The following is a 16,428-nucleotide window of genomic DNA, read 5'->3' on the forward strand; positions in this document are numbered from 1 at the left end:
GTGAAATAAATGATGGTTCTCCATTTGAGGGGGTCCTTGGCGCTCTCTGAGCCTGCTTGTTTTCTTGCCGAGGTTTCATTACCCAACTAGGCCACATCATCAGGTTCTCCGTTCGGCCATGTTAACTAAGGAGACGTTTCCTGACAGTGAGAACAATTAAATCAGTGGAACGACTTGCCTCCAGAAGTTGTGGGGGCTCCAACACTGGAGGTTTTCAAGAAGAGACTGGACAATCATTTGTCTGAAATGGTTTAGGGCAGGGGTGGGCAAATGTGGCTCTTTTACAACCTGTGGACTTCAGCTCCCAGAATTCCTGAGACAGCCAAGCTGTCTGTGGACTTCAACTCCCAGAATTCCTGAGACAGCCAAGCTGGCTCAGGAATTCTGGGAGTTGAAGTCCATAGGTTGTAAAAGAGCCACAATTGCCCGCACCTGGTTTAGGTTTCCTGCTTGAGGTAGGACTAGAAGACCTCCAGAGTTCCTTCCAATGCTGTTATTCTGTCAACTGAGAACTCCGTCTTAGTTGAACTTGTTGAATCCTGAATAAACATACTGGTAGTCCTCGACTTACGACGTTAAGCAACCTGTGTTATGCGTGGCGACTCTGTGGCTGGTAGAAACTGTGATGGCGGTAACCTTTGTGGATCTTTACAAGAGGGGACACACCCATAATTGTATGTATAGGTAGTCCTCGACTTCCGGCCACAATGGAGCCCAAAATTTCGGTTGCTAAGTGAGACATTTGTTAAGAGAGTTTTGCCCGTTTTACGACCTGTTCTTGCTACCATCGGTAAGTGAATCACTGCAGTTGTTCAGTTAGTGGCATGTTTGTTAAGTGAATCTGGCTTCCCCCGTTAACTTTTCTTGTCAGCAGACCGCAAAAGGGATTGCGTGACCCCGGGGACACTGCAACCGTCATAAGTACATGCCAGTTGCCAAGCATCCACATTTTAATCCTGTGACCATCGGGATGCTGCAGTTGTCATAACTGTGAAAAACAATCAGAGGTCACTTTTTTCAGCGACGTAACTTTGAATAGTCACCAAATGAACTGTTGTAAGTCGAGGACTACCTGCAATGGAATTTCGTGGAAAGGCACCTCACTTTGTTCTTTGAAACTCAAGCGGTAGCAGGCAGTTCCACTGTATCAGAGCCCAGAAGGGTTGTGAAGATTTTGATGCTGAATATGTTTGTGTCTTTTTTTTCCTCCTCATCCTCCCCTCTTCCCTTCATTCTCCTTTCCCTTTTCTTCCTTTGTTTCCATCTCCCTACCCTTCCTCCTCCTCCTCCTCCTCCTCCTCCTCCTCCTTTTTCTTCTCTGCCTCCATCTCCACTTCCTCTTTTTTCCTTCCTTTCTTCCCTCCCTCCCTTTCTCCCTTGCTTTTCCTCCTCCTCCTCCTTTTTCTTCTCTGCCTCCATCTCCACTTCCTCTTTTTTCCTTCCTTTCTTCCTTCCCTCCCACCCTCCCTCCCTTCCTCCCTTTCTCCCTTGCTTCTCCTCCTCCTTCTCCTTTTTCTTCTCTGCCTCCATCTCCGCCTCCTCTTTTTTCCTTCCTTCCTTCCTCACTCACTCACTCCCTTTCTCCCTTGCTTCTTCTCCTCCTCCTCCTTTTTCTTCTCTGCCTCCATCTCCGCCTCCTCTTTTTTCCTTCCTTCCTTCCCTCCCACCCTCCCTTTCTCCCTTGCTTCTCCTCCTCCTCCTCCTTTTTCTTCTCTGCCTCCATCTCCGCCTCCTCTTTTTTCCTTCCTTCCTTCCCTCCCATCCTCCCTTCCTTCCTTGCTTCTCCTCCTCCTCCTCCTTTTTCTTCTCCGCCTCCATCTCTGCCTCCTCTTTTTTCCTTCCTTCCTTCCCTCCTTCCTTCCTCACTCGCTCACTCCCTTTCTCCCTTGCTTTTCCTCCTCCTCCTCCTTTTTCTTCTCTGCCTTCATCACTGCCTCCTTTTTTTCCTTCCTCACTTCCTTCCCCCTGCCCACCCTCCCTTCCCTCTTTCTTTGTTCCTTCCTCCCTCCCTCCCTCCCTCCTTCCTTCCTTCCTTCCTTCCTGGGATGGATATAAAGCAGACTTCTGAGAGAGATCTTCTCTGAATCAAAGAAGACAGAAGGGCTACATAGGAAGGTAGAAGAGGATCTCCAAGTTTATTGCTGTGCTGATAGTCAAAGGACAAGAAAGGAAGGCAGGATTCTGGAGGCAAAATATGTCAAAGAACAGGATGTTTTCAACAAATAATTTGGGTTCCAAGACCAGATCCTGCGTCAGTCATATATGGGACTCTACCAAGAAGGACAGAGAAAAATGTGGGCGGCAGGAGCCTTGCAAACTTAGCAAAGGTTTACATTGATTGGCTAGAGTTGGATAGACATCATTTGAATTGAATGGTGGAGTAGGGGGTTAGACTGGATGACCTCATGGGTCCCTTCTTTCTCATCCACACTAAAGATTCCTTATGATTCCTATGTGTATTTGACAGCTTTTAGCAGCAACTAAGAGGCGCTCTGGTTTTCTGGCAATCCAAAGCGAGGGTGAAATTGTCCTTTGTGTTTTTCAAGATAGAAATAATTGCAGTCCATTATATTTTCTTTTAAAATACTCCAAATTATTTTTCTTTCCCGAATCAATAAAACGTCCTTGTTTTTCACTATGTGGCAAAGGGAAATGCTGGCAAAGGCATCTCTCCGTCCCTAGAAAGTTGCAAACACCGGGGATATTTCTAGCATTTGCTTGATTGCAACAACACCCAAGCCATAAAATCCGTCACGGGTCATTTTCTGCATTTACTGCCTGTGGTTTGAATGATTCTTCAAAAAGCACAAAGATTGTTCTTGTTCTCCACCATGCAGAGAGGAAGCAGGAAATCTTCATACGCCTGCAGGGAAGCGACAGGATATCAAAATAAAATAAAATAGCCATTTTCCTGATCCTTCAAACAATTTAAGCATAGGGACAAATCATTCTACCTAACTTAATGCAAAATGCCTGATTGCCTTCACACAACACGCTTAGCCCAGGTCCATTCAGGACTTTGTAGCTGCAGATACTCAATTTGCTAAACTTGGTTTGGGGTAACTTTGATTCGAAGAAGTCCTCGCCTTATGGCCATAATGGAGCCTGGGATTTCTAGTCACGATGGTCGTAAGTCGAAGCACCCGTGTGACCAACTGGATTCTACGACCTTGTTTGCGGTGATTAAGCAAACACAGTAGTCGTAAAGCAAACACAGCGGTCGTAAAGCAAGCACAGCAGTCGTAAAGCAAATGCAGAGGTTGTAAAATAAACTCAGTAGTTTAAAAATGAGTCCTATGAGCCGATTTTGATAGAAACCAGTGAAAAAAAGGCCAGAAACTGCCCCCCCCAAACATTATAAATTATGACCGTGTTATTATGGGTGTGGTGTGTGCTTCAGTCAAAACTTTTGAACCAGTCATAAGTACCTTTTGGGGTGTCCCTTGTCTTGGTCGCCGCGATATAAAAAAGATGTTGAGACTCTAGAAAGAGTGCAGAGAAGAGCAACAAAGATGATTAGGGGACTGGAGGCTAAAATATATGAAGAACAGTTGCAGGAACTGGGTATGTCTAGTTTAATGAAAAGAAGGACTAGGGGTGACATGATAGCAGTCTGCCAATATTTGAAGGAGTGCCCCAGAGAAGAGGGGATCAAGCTATTCTCCAAAGCATCTGAAGGCAAAACAAGGAGCAATGCAGAGGTGAGATTCTGCCGGTTCGCACCGGTTCTGGCGTACCGGTAGCTCCGACGATCAGCTGTGAGCGAACCGGTTCGCTCCAACGATCAGGTGGGCCCACCCCTGCGCTATACTTTCCTGTGTTTGAAGCCCAGCTGATCGGCGGGGCAGAGCGGATTGCCGCGCATCAGCTGTTTTCCTCACCGTGGCTGAAGTAGAAGGCATGTTTTAGAATTTTTTTCAAATGCACCGCGCGCGCACCCAGTGAACCAGTTGTTACACCGGTTGAATCCCACCACTGGAGCAATGGATGGATATTGAACAAGGAGAGAAGCAATTTAGAACTAAGGAGAAATTTCCTGACAGTGAGAACAATTAATCAGTGGAACAAGGCTTGGACGAGGGCTCTGCGTCGGAGGCAGAGAAAGGGCCATCTGGGAGGTCCATGCTGCCTCCGGAGCCTCCAGAGTCGGACCTCAGCGAGGCAGAGGAATAGGGGGAGCCTGTTCCCAGTGCGCGCATGCTAGAAGGCAAGAACAGTTAAAACAAAAGGGACGACTCTGGAGTAAGGCCTGGAGATGATTGGCCCCTCCCATAAGACTTAAAAGAGGAGCAAAGGCATGTGGGCCTTTGCAGGAAGCAACATTGTTAATTCTGTTCAGTTTAAAGCCTGAAGCTCTGTTTGATTCTGGACTCTATGTGGCTTTGCCAATTAGGTTTTTGGCAGCGTGTCAAGGGAGATAAAGGTGGGTGATTATCAGCCTTATCCCGGAGGACTCTTTACAACTATTTGGGACTCCTCTGTGAATGAACAGAATTCACAGCTGTCGCAATAAAAGAAGTTTTTGGGACTACTCGTCTCTTTTACTGACTCAGGAAGCCTAGGTCAGAACAACCTCGAAGGTCTCTTCCAACTCTGTTATCCTGTTATTCTAACTTTGATTGATAACTAAGCAACCAGTCGTTGAGTGAAGGACTAGCTGTACATTTTCCCGGCATAGCTGACTGGGGAATTCTGGGTGCTGAAGTCCATAAGTCTTAAAGTTGCCAAATTGGAGACCCTTGAATTAGACTACAGCAGAATAATAAAGAGTTGGAAAGGACCTTGGAGGTCTTCTAGTCCAGCCCCCTGCTCAAGGAGGTGGTAATAAGATGTTCTCCAGTCCTCTAAACATGTTGAAATAAACTCCCATAATCCTCGTGCTGGTTGTAGACGAAAGACACCAAGTTAGAGAAACTTCACTCGGATACCAACACTGGAGGTTTTTAAGAAGAGATTGGACAACCATTTGTCTGAAATGGTATATGGGTTCTTGCTTGAGCAGCGGGTTGGACTAGAAGACCTCCAAGGTCCCGTCCAACTCTGTTGTCCTTCTGCTTCTTGAATGAAATAACTAGCAGATAACAGTTGTCTCTTGCTTTGTGCCCAAAATAAGTATTACCCACCTCTTCAGGATGGAGATAATGTTCTGTCCCCGTCTCATACATGCACACAAACAGACAGCCGGGGGTTAAATAAACTGGCAGACAACCAATTCTTCTGATAAGACGCTTGGCAGCAACCCAGTAGCTGCTTGGCAAGAACTTTACTCATTAAACAAAATACACACAGTCAAGAATTGTCCAGTTTGTAAAATAAATCCAAGGCCGATAATGTTGTTTCCAAAGATGCAATGTGACTCGATAGTAGTTAGTTTTATCCGTCACAGAGTCTGAATGGCCACCTCACCCCCTTATATACCCTGTGGGGTGTGGTCCAGTGATTCAGCCTAATCTCGGGCACGCCTTTTCTTCTGTTGCGCGCACTTATCTCTGCGACGCTGCCGAGGATCCAGCCAAGACTCATTCCCCTCATCACTGTCCACCTGTGGCTGCATGGACGTGCTTGACCCCGGCCCTATCTCTTGCCCTTTAGCGGACACCGAAGGCATTGCCAGAGAGGAGGGTCCTGGAGAGGGAGGCCTTGCCAACTCCTCTCCTTCACTCTCGGAGTCCTCTCCTGCCGATGACACAGGCTCAGGTAACGGAGCCACAACAGATAAAGGCTGAAAGACAATAATTTAGATCAGGGGTCAGTAACCCGCGGCTCTGGAGCCGCATGTGGCTCTTCCATCCCTCTGCTGCGGCTCCCTATCGCTAGTTGGCTCCACAATTGATAGGGCTTTTGGTTAGGACAGGTAGAGGAAAATGGATACCATGCTAGGAGGAGACACTATGGTGGGGGAACTGGACTTCCGGTCAGCTCCAGAATTGAACGCGGGGTTTCCGGTTAGGATCTTTGTGGCTCTTCGAGTGTTTAAGGTTGCCAACCCCGGATTTAGATGAACATGTCCAACCGAATAATACCTTGATAGCAATTGTTGAGGTCTTGTGACTAATTTGCCTGAAATTCAGCCTGTTTTCACGGGTGCATGGCATATTCTCCAGAGGATAATTTGTAGGATACCATGGCAACTGCTGCCTCTTAAGGAGATGGAAGCATCTTTTTAGCAACTGCCTGTGGAATTAACCAGTTCGATTGGGCTGTGTGTGACTTGTGCTAGCTGTGCAAAGGAAAAATATGCAGGTAATCCTTGACCACAATTGAGCCCAAAATTTCCGTTGCTAAGCGAGATAGCTGTTAAGTGAGCTTCGCTCCATTGTGCAATCTTTCTCGTCACGGTTTGTTAAGCGGATCGCTGCCATTGTTAAGTGAGTAACGGGTTGTAAAGTGAATCTGGCTTCCCCATTGATTGTGCTTTCCGCCTTACAGAATTCAAACCAAAATCGTTTTCCCGCGGGGAAGATACTTCTAATTAATTCCAAAATTTTATTTTAAATCCAAAGGGAGACTTGGTTCATTTGCATAACTTTCCCAAAAAACAATGTTTTAATCCCCCTTTTGCTGTTTATCCCAAAAAGGATTATTGTTTTAAATCCTTAAACTTGCATTGATTGAAGGGAATCTCACCCGTGCTGTAAAACCTGTCAATCCAAAAGTTTCTAATAGCTGAAAAACAATCAGGAAGCAATTTCCAAAGATGATCCGAAAAGGAAATATGAAAACTTAAGTTTCCTTTTTGAAGGCCCCAATCAGGAGTGAAATCCAGCAGGTTCTGACAGGTTCTGGAGAACCGATAGCGGAAATTTTGAATAGTTTGGAGAACCGGCAAATGCCACTTCTGGCTGGCCCCAGAGTGGGGTGGGAATGGAGATTTTGCAGTATCCTTCCCCTGGAGTGGGGTGGGAATGGAGATTTTGCAGTATTCTTCCCCTGCCATGCCCACCAAGCCACATCACGCCCAGCAAGCCACGCCCACAGAACCGGTAGTAAAAAAATTTGAATTTCACCACTGGCCCCAATTGTTGTTTGAGCAAAAAAGATGGCTATTGCTTTGTCTCTCAGAGCGTTAAAATGATGGAGGGGTGCTGCTTTATGAGGAGTAGCTGTCTGGAGCACTTGTGGGCGATCTCAAGTCCTTTCCTTGTCCAGAGAGGAATTAAGAAGAGTCAATCTACCCGCCTCGGTCATCAGCTCCTCTTTTAGTAGAGCCATGTTCAATTTGCCAATTTTTTCCTATCTTCAGTCCCTCTCCATATTCAGTTATCACTTCTTCCAAAATTAACAATATTAGCGCGGTGTCCAACTTTAACCTATTTTTCGGAGTATAAGACACACCGGAGTATAAAACGCACCTACCTTTTTTGGTGAGAAAAAGAAGAAAAAGAAATCTCCCTCTCCCTCTGAGCAATTTTGCCTAGTTGCAGCAAACAGCCTGCTTTACTTTCATTTTCGTTTTCAGCGTAGCTTGATTAGCACAAGGGAAAAAAAAAATCTGCTGCAGCAATTTACCTCTTTGCAGCAAGCAGCAGAGCCCTGCGCAAAATAGCTGAGAGCAAATCAGCTGAGAGTCGGGAGGGCGATCCAATCAACTTGTGCTAATTAGCCTGTGCTGAAGCTGAAAAGAGCTGTTTTTTCTTGCTGTTTGCTTGCAAGGAGGTAACTGTTGCGAGGCAGAGGCCAAAGGGTGGGGGCCAGTGGGTGGGCGGGGCTACATTTGGTGTATAAGACGCACCTAAATTTTCACCCCCTTTTAGGGGGGAAAAAGGTGCATCTTATACTCCGAAAAATACGGTATTTGTGTTTGGTTCATGCTACTGAACCAGGTCCCAAGGCAAAGGCTGCGTTGAGATCTCCGGGGAACGCAAATACCTCCCTGAAACATTATATTTTCCTCCAGAGTCGCATATCCGCCTTCTGTGCAATTTAAAGACCGTTTAGACTGAAGGATTTGCAGAAGGATCCATCCTTTTCTTGCTGCGCTGACTTTGGAATCCGAAACTGATAATTCAGACTATTGTACAAATCTGGAAAAAGTACTAATTCACAAGCAAATTTAATTACGCTGCATTCGCTTGATTGCTTTATTTTTCCGAATTATTGGAAACGTCTTGTTTCCCGAATGCTATTGTCTTCTTCTTTTAGTCAACCCATTTGAAAAAAAGATTAGCGGCATTATTTTTATCAGCTTGGAGGTAAACCAATATATCCATAATTTTATTCCTGCAGAAATAACAATTATTAAAACTTTTCGCCTGGATGGGAGGATGGATTGGTTGCTGATTAGGAATAAACACATGTCAGTGTGACATTCCTTTTAACGTGTCACAAAGCGACGAATTCCTCGTGTCTCCAATCACACTTGGCCAATATTCTCTTCTATTTATTCTATGAAAACAGTAGCTGTGTAAAGACACATGTGGCTGTTCTTGGCTTATTAGAGCAAGTGCATTTGCACAACTGTTTTTCCCAGTATGTGGTTGTGATTCCCAGTCCTGTTAGTGAATTAATTTGCATGGTGATCATCAGTCGAGGTAGAGTCTTTAAAAATAGTATTGAATTCTTGCTGAAACTTTAGAATGCTCTATTTTTATAAGATGTTTCCAAAGCTCTTATTGGAATTAAACTCTTTCAATTTGAGTTGAAAATTGAATGAGTAATTTGTCACATGGATTAGGCTCCCTGTGGCTCTCCAGCAGATGTTGATCATAAAAAAAAAAAAAAAAAAAAAAAAAAAACAAGCAGACACCTCATGCAGGCAAACATAAATGTGATGGAATATAGTCTGGATTCCCAGGAGGGAAGGGCTGTATTCCAGAGAAGCGAAAGACAACTCAGTCCAAATAGTTTGTGTGAGAGAAAGAGGGTGAAGATGGCTCCTCCCTAATAGTTCCCAGAGTACATGCTTTATGGGGATGTTAGGATGCTTTACTTCGGCAAGATTCTGTCTATGGGTGAGGAACCATAAAGAAATCATCTAGGAAGAATCACTTTGTGTCTTTCTTGATTTGGGGACTGACTACCTACCTACCTACCTACCTACCTACCTTCCTTCCTTCCTTCCTTCTCCCTCCCTCCTTCCCTCCTTCCTTCCTTCCTTCCTTCCCCCCTTCCTTCCCCGGATTCCCAGAAGGGAATTCCAGAGAAGCAAGAGACAACTCAGTCCAGATATTTTGTGTGAGAGAAAGAGGGTGAAGATGGCTCCTCCCTAATAGTTCCCAGAGTACATGCTTTATATGGGGATGTTAGCATGCTTTAGTTTGGCAAGATACTGTCTATGGGTGAGGAACCATAAAGAAATCTACTAGGAAGAATCACATTGTGTCTTTCTTGATTTGGGGATCTTCCTTCCTTCCTTCCTTCCTTCCTTCCTTCCTTCCTTCCTTCCTTCCTTCCTTCCTTCCTTCCTTCTCCGGATTCCCAGGAGGGAGGGGCTGCATTCCAGAGAAGCAAGAGACAACTCAGTCCAGGTAGTTTGTGTGAGAGAAAGAAGGTAAAGATGGCTCCTCCTTAATAGTTCCCAGAGTACACGCCTTATGGGTTGGTAGCAGGTTTTAGTTTGGCAAGATTCTGTCTAGGAACAATAAAGAAATCTGAATAAACACCATGTGTCTTTCTTGGTGTCTGAAGTCTTACCATAAACATGATTAAAAGCCAAATTTCTTCAAGTTACGACCGTAGATGTTCACTTCTTACTCTTAAGACATTTCAACGTCTATTGCTGCAGAAACATCCTTTAGTGCAGGGGTCTCCAACCTTGGCATCTTTAAGACTTGTGGACTTCAACTCCCAGAGTTCCTCAGCCAGCAAAGCTGGCTGAGGAACTCTGGGAGTTGAAGTCCACAAGTCTTAAAGTTGCTAAGGTTGGAGACCCCTGCTTTAGTGAATGATGGAAATCTCTTCTTGTATCTAGATGAAGGTTTTAAGGTATTTTGACAATCAGCTTCTCTATGGAACTTGTGAACTTGGGGGGATTCTTTTGAATCTAGTTGGGCAGCCCTGATTTCGGGTGGAATTAGGTGACTTTCAGCCCAATTCTTCCCAGGGTCGGCGTGTCCGTAGGGTAGAAATCCCATTTGGGCAACGTGCAGAGTGCGAAAGTATATTCTTGCGTCAATCAAACTGAACGGGTTGAGTTTGGTTCTCGCCACAAACACACACACACACACACTTTGAGATGAGGAAGCACTTAGCGAAATCTAAAAAGTCCCAACCTCCTTCGTGGGGACATGTCAGGTCGGAAGGCAGAGGATGGCACCAAGATGTGTCACTGGGTTATGACTCAAGGCGGGGAAACGAATTCCCGTCTTCTTATAGGTTTCTCTGGCTACTGCTCCACAGTAGACCCAGTGTCACTTCTTGGATGCTCTAATTGTTCTGATCGAGAACTCAAAGCTCGGGATCAGATAAGGGTGGGGGTGCCTGTAATAGAGTGAGAAGGGTCCTGGGGAGGAGAGGGAGAGGATATCACAGTTCAACAGGATTTGGGTTTTGGTACAAGAGTGTTTATTTAAACCTGCCTGGCCAGGGGGCTGCAAAAGTCTCTCAATATTGATTCGCATACATGTCTGCTATCTTCCTTCTTTCCTTCCTTCCTCATCAAGATCGTCCTTCCCTCCTTCCTTCCTTCCTTCTTTCCATTCATCCTCCCTCCTTCCCTCCCCTCCCCTTCTTTTCCTTTCCCTTCCTTTCCCTTTCCCTTTGTCTCCCCCTTCCCCCTCATCAAAGTCTTCCTCCCTCACTTCTTCCCTATTTCCTGCTTCCTTCTTTCCTTCCTAAAATAATTCTTCCTTCCTCTTCCTTCATCAGTAACTTCCTACTTTCCTCCTTCCTTCCTTCCCCTCTTCTCCCTCCTTCCTTCCTTCTTTCCTTCCTTCCTAGATAATTCTTCTTTCTTCATCAATATTTCCCTCCCTTCTCCATCCCTACTTCCTTCTTCTTCATCAATATTTTCCTTCCTTTCCTTCCTTCCTTCCTTCCTTCCTTTCTTCCTAGATCATTCTTCTTTCCTTCCTCTTTCTTCATCAAAATCTCCTTCCCTCCTTCCTTTCTGTGTGATACTGATTCCAGGGCATCTCCAATTATCTGTCTTGTTTCTCCCCAAATGCCAACATTTAATGCATAAGTGTATTTTGGAAAATTAAAAAAAAAAAAGAATGGTTTTCAATCTATCACTTGTAATCATATAAATAAATATATATATAAATATAAATATATATTAAGAAGTGTTTATTTGCAAAAAAAGGAGAGAGAGAGAGAGAGAGAGAGAAAGAAAGAAAAAATGTTTTAAATGTAAACTATCTTATAAACTCCTGATTTGTGATGATCTGTCTTTTTTGGTAATCATTGGGAAAAAAAATTCTCCGCTAGAGTACTGTAATAAATAAATATTAATATCAGCACCACTGAAACCCTTGATGGGACAAATCTATGTACTGTATGTATTAAAAAAAGAAAAACCCACAGCTGTATCAAATAAATGTTTATTGACTTTTTTGTACTTTGGCCTGAGTGTCTTTTCTGGAAAAACAGGGACTGAAAAATATCTTTGGGGTTTTTTTTTTAATCTGGGTTCTTATTATGTTCAAAGCACTTCGGCCCCTCAAGCAGAAACCAGACAATCTATTGTCTTTTTAATCAGAACTTATCAAATTTAAAAAAAAAACACGTAAAGTATCAGTACCACTTTATAAAGCCTTAGTAAGGCCCCACCTGGAATCCTGCATCCAGTTTTGGTCACCACATTACAAAAAAGATGTTGAGACTCTGGAAAAAGGTGCAGAGAAGAGCAACTAAGATGATTAAAGGCCTGGAGACTAAAACATATAAAGAACGGTTGCAGGAACTGGGTATGGTTAGTCTAGAGCAGTGATGGCTAACCTTTTTGCTGTCGCGTGCCAAAAGCGGGGGGAGTGCGGGTGGGGGTGTCATGCATGCATGTGCCCACACCTATAATTCAATGCCCCCCGCGCATGTGCGCACAACCCCCGCTTTTGGCACGTGATGGCACAGTGGGCCCGATAAGCCCATTTTTCACCCTCTCCAGGCTCCAGAGCCTCTCTAGGAGACTGGGGAGGACGAAAACAGCCTTCCCCACCCCCCCAGAGGCCCTCCAGAGGCTGGAAACAGCCCGTTTCCCGACTTCTGGTGAGTCTAGAAGGCCCAAAAATCAGCTGGCCAGCATGCACATACACGCTGGAGCTGAGCTAGGGCAACGCTCGCGTGCCCACAGATATGGCTCTGTGTGCCACCTGTGGCATGCGTGCCATAGGTTCGCCATCACGGGTCTAGAGACAAGAAGGACTAGGGATTGACATGAGAGCAGTATTCCAGTATTTGAGGGGCTGCCACAAAGAAGAGGGGGTCAAATTATTTTCCAAAGCACTTGAAGACAGGACAAGAAACAACGGATGGAAACTAATCAAGGAGAGAAGCAACCTGGAATTAAGGAGAAACTTCCTAAGTGAGGACAATTAACCAGTGGAACAGCTTGCCTCCAGAAATTATGGGTGCTCCATCACTAGAGGTTTTTAAGACGAGACTGGACAGCCATTTGTCTGAAATGATACAGAGCCGTGATGGCGAACCTATGCCATGCGTGCAGAGCCCTCTCTGCGGGCACACCAGCCTAGCTCCATCGCGCATGTACCTCCCGCCAGCCAGCTGGTCTTCAGGTCTCTGCCGCACATGCGCGGGGGGAGAGGCATGTGCACAGGGGGGTGCAGGTTGGTGCAGGAGACTTTCCAGGCCCAAAACAGGGTGCGGGGGACCTCACGCAGCCCCCACATGCCCCGTTTTGGCTTCCAGGTTGGTGCAGGAGGCGTTTTGGGCTTGGAATGCTTCCTGCATCAACCTGGAAGCCAAAATGGGGTGCGGGGGGGGGGGGGGCGCAATGGCTATTTAGTTTCATGCTTCCCTACCTCTCAGTCCTGCTTTATTTATCACAAATGGACACGTGTGTAGTCCTTAACTTACAACCATCCGTGGAGTGATAGTTAGATATTACAACTGTCAGGTTTCGATGTCGTCTCAAATAAAATAAATTGCATTTCCAAACAAATAGTCTTTGATGAAATCTTTCATTTATTAAGCACGACAATATGTCCCCGATCGTGGCGTAGCCAACACTGACTTCCTGACCCCAAACCTTCCCTTTCCGTTCCCCAATTCTCTGTGTCTCATTGGCCATCTTCCCAAATCACTCTCCCCATATCTACTACTTCAGCTCCCAGGAATTTCCCCCCTCCCATCTCATCTCCTAGGGGATAATATCTTCAGGGAAAATAAGTAGGTGAGAAGTCAAGCGTCCTCTTGCCAGCTGCCCCCTCTTCTCCTTCTTATGTCAGCACTAGAGTAAATGCAGGTTGAAGTGCTGACAACAACATCACTGAAAAAAAGTGACTCGCAACCAGTCCTCACCCTTACGACCATTCACAGCATCCCCATGGTACTGCAATCAAAATACAGGCGCTTGGCACCTGGTATGTATTTACAATGAAACGAAATGAAATTCAATGGAAAATGAAATACAGTGGTGAAAAAAGGAAGGTTCTACATTTAGGCAAGAAAAACAAAATGCACAAGTACAGTAGATATGGCACCAGGCTCAATAGTGGTGACCATGAGAGGGATCTTGGAGTCCTAGTGGACAACCATTTAGATATGAGCCAGCCGTGTGCAGCAGCTGCCAAAAAAGCCAACACAGTTCTAGGCTACATCAACAGAGGAACAGAATCAAGATCAGGTGAAGTGTTAATATCACTTTATAAGGCCTTGGTAAGGCCACACTGGGAATACTGCATCCAGTTTTGGTCGCCACAATGTAAAAAAGATGTGGAGACTCCAGAAAGAATGCAGAGAAGAGCAACAAAGAAGATTAGGGGACTGGAGGCTAAAACAGATGAAGAACAGTGGCATGACCTGGGTATGTCTCATTTAATGAAAAGAAGGACTAGTCACTATGGGGACATGATAGCATCTTTTTTTTTAAAAAAAAAATAATTTTTATTGAGTATTTTACATTTTAAAACCAAACACACAATAGCAAAAGAAATCAAGAGACAAAAACAAAAAACAAAAACACACATACACCAGGCATTAAAATACAATACTAACAACAGATAATATACAATTTTACAACTTTCTGCATCGACTTTTGTCTTTACTCTTAGCTTTTATCCTCCCGTTCTTTCTCTTTATTTTTAAATATACATAATTAAAGTTACAATGGCAAGTGATTTATGACCATTTTTCACACTTAACGACCGTTGCAGCATCCCTGTGGTCACGTGATCAAAATTCAGATGCTTGGCAACTGATTCATATTTATGACGGTGGCAGCATCCTGGGGTCAGATGATCCTCTTTTGCGACCTTCTGACGAACCAGAAAGTCAATGGGGAAGCTGGATTCACTTAACAACCACGTTACTATTTATTTATTTATTTATTTATTTATTTATTTATTTATTTATTTATTTATTTATTTATTTATTTATTATTCGAATTTCTATACCGCCCTTCTCCTTTCGGATTCAGGGCGGTGAACAGCCAAAATAAAAGCGTTTATACATAAAGTACGATTAAAAATAGATTTAAAATAATTAAATTTGGCCCATAGTTTAAAATTTATCAATTTAAAATCCATATCAAAATTTAAAACCAACCATAAAATCAAGAGAGACCGGCTAACTGAAAGAGATGAGTTTTTAGGGCCTGACGAAAAGTCCGGAGGTCTGGGATCACTCGTATCTCTGGGGGTAGATTGTTCCAAAGGATAGGTGCCACCACAGAGAAGGCTCTCCTGGGGGTCGCCAGCCGGCATTGTCTAGCTGACGGCATCCTGAGGAGACCCTCTCTGTGGGAGCAAACTGGCTGGTGGGAGGCTATTGGTGGCAGAAGGCGGTCCCGTAAGTACCCCGGCCCTAAGCCATGGAGCGCTTTAAAGGTGGTCACCAACACCTTGAAGCGCACCCGGAAGTCCACTGGAAGCCAATGCAGCTCGCGCAGGAGAGGTGTCACAGTACTAATTTATCAACTCCCAGTTGCCAATGAAAAGAAGGACTAGGGGACATGATAGCATCTTCTAATATCTCAGGAGCTGCCCCCAAAAAGAGGGAGTCAAGCTTTTCTCCAAAGCACCTGAGGGTAGGACAAGAAGCAACGGGTGGAAACTCATCAAGGAGAGAAGCAGCCTCGAACTAAGGAGAAACTTCCTGATAGAACAATTAATCGGTGGAACGACTTGCCTCCAGAGGTTGTGAATGCTCCAACACTGGAGGTTTTTAACAAGATGTTGGGTAACCATTTGTCTGAAATAGTATAGAGTTTCCTGCCTAAGCAGGGGGTTGGACTAGAAGACCTCCAAGGTCCCTTCCAACTCTGTTATTCTATTCTATTCTACAATGGTTGCAGGGTTGCGGAGTCATGTGATTGCCAGTTGCAATGTTCCCGGATGGCTTCCCACATACAAAGCCAACAGGAGAAGCTGGAATCACTTGACTAGGCTAACAAAGGTCACAAAATCAGCTATGACTCGTTTAGCCACCCGTTTGCTTAGGAATAGAAATTCTGATCCCCAGTTGTGGTCATATGTCAAGGACTTCCTGTGTGCATCAAAAGGATAAGAGAGAGGCTTTTTAAAATGCAGGCAGTCCTTGATTTACGGCCACAATTAAGCCCAGGGTTTATGTTGCTAAGTGAGAAATTCGTTAAGTGATTTTGTTGTACGACTTTTCTTGCCACTGTTAAGTGAATCATGCAGTGGTGAAATGAGTAACACAGTTGTTAAGTGAATTTGCCTTCCCCATGGATGTAGCTTGTCAGAAGGTCGCAAAAGGGGATTGCGTGACTGCCCCCCCCTCCCCCGGGATACTGCAACTGTCATAAATATGAGTCAGTTGTTAAACAACTGAATGTAAGTCCCATGACGATGGGGATGCTGCAGTGGTCATAAATGTGAAAAATAGTCATAAAAGCTGTGGTGGCGTAGTGGTTAGAGTGCAGTATTGCAGGCTACTTCTGCTGAGTGCCTGCAATTTGGCAGTTTGATCCTGACCGGCTCAAGGTTGACTCAGCCTTCCATCCTTCCGAGGTTGGTAAAATGAGGAGCCAGATTGTGGGGGCAATAAACTTTGTATAGAACAACACCGCTTGGGGGGCCCCCGAAAGCCCTAATAAGCAGGTATATACATGAAAGTATGCAGGCTATTGCTATAATGCATTGTAAACCGCCCTGAGTCTACGGAGAAGGGCGGCATATAAATTGGACTAATAATATATATATTATTATTTATATTATATTAATTATATTATATTAATTATATTAATATATATATATATATATATATATATATGTCTAAGTGCTATTGCTATAAGTCACTTTTTTCAGTGCCATTGTAACTTTGAACAGTCATTAAACGAAATGTTGTAAC

The sequence above is a fragment of the Pituophis catenifer genome, unplaced genomic scaffold, assembly GCF_029215685.1.
Source record: "Pituophis catenifer annectens isolate HBS135680 unplaced genomic scaffold, rPitCat1.0.hap2 SCAF_3, whole genome shotgun sequence".
Taxonomy (NCBI): domain Eukaryota; kingdom Metazoa; phylum Chordata; class Lepidosauria; order Squamata; family Colubridae; genus Pituophis; species Pituophis catenifer.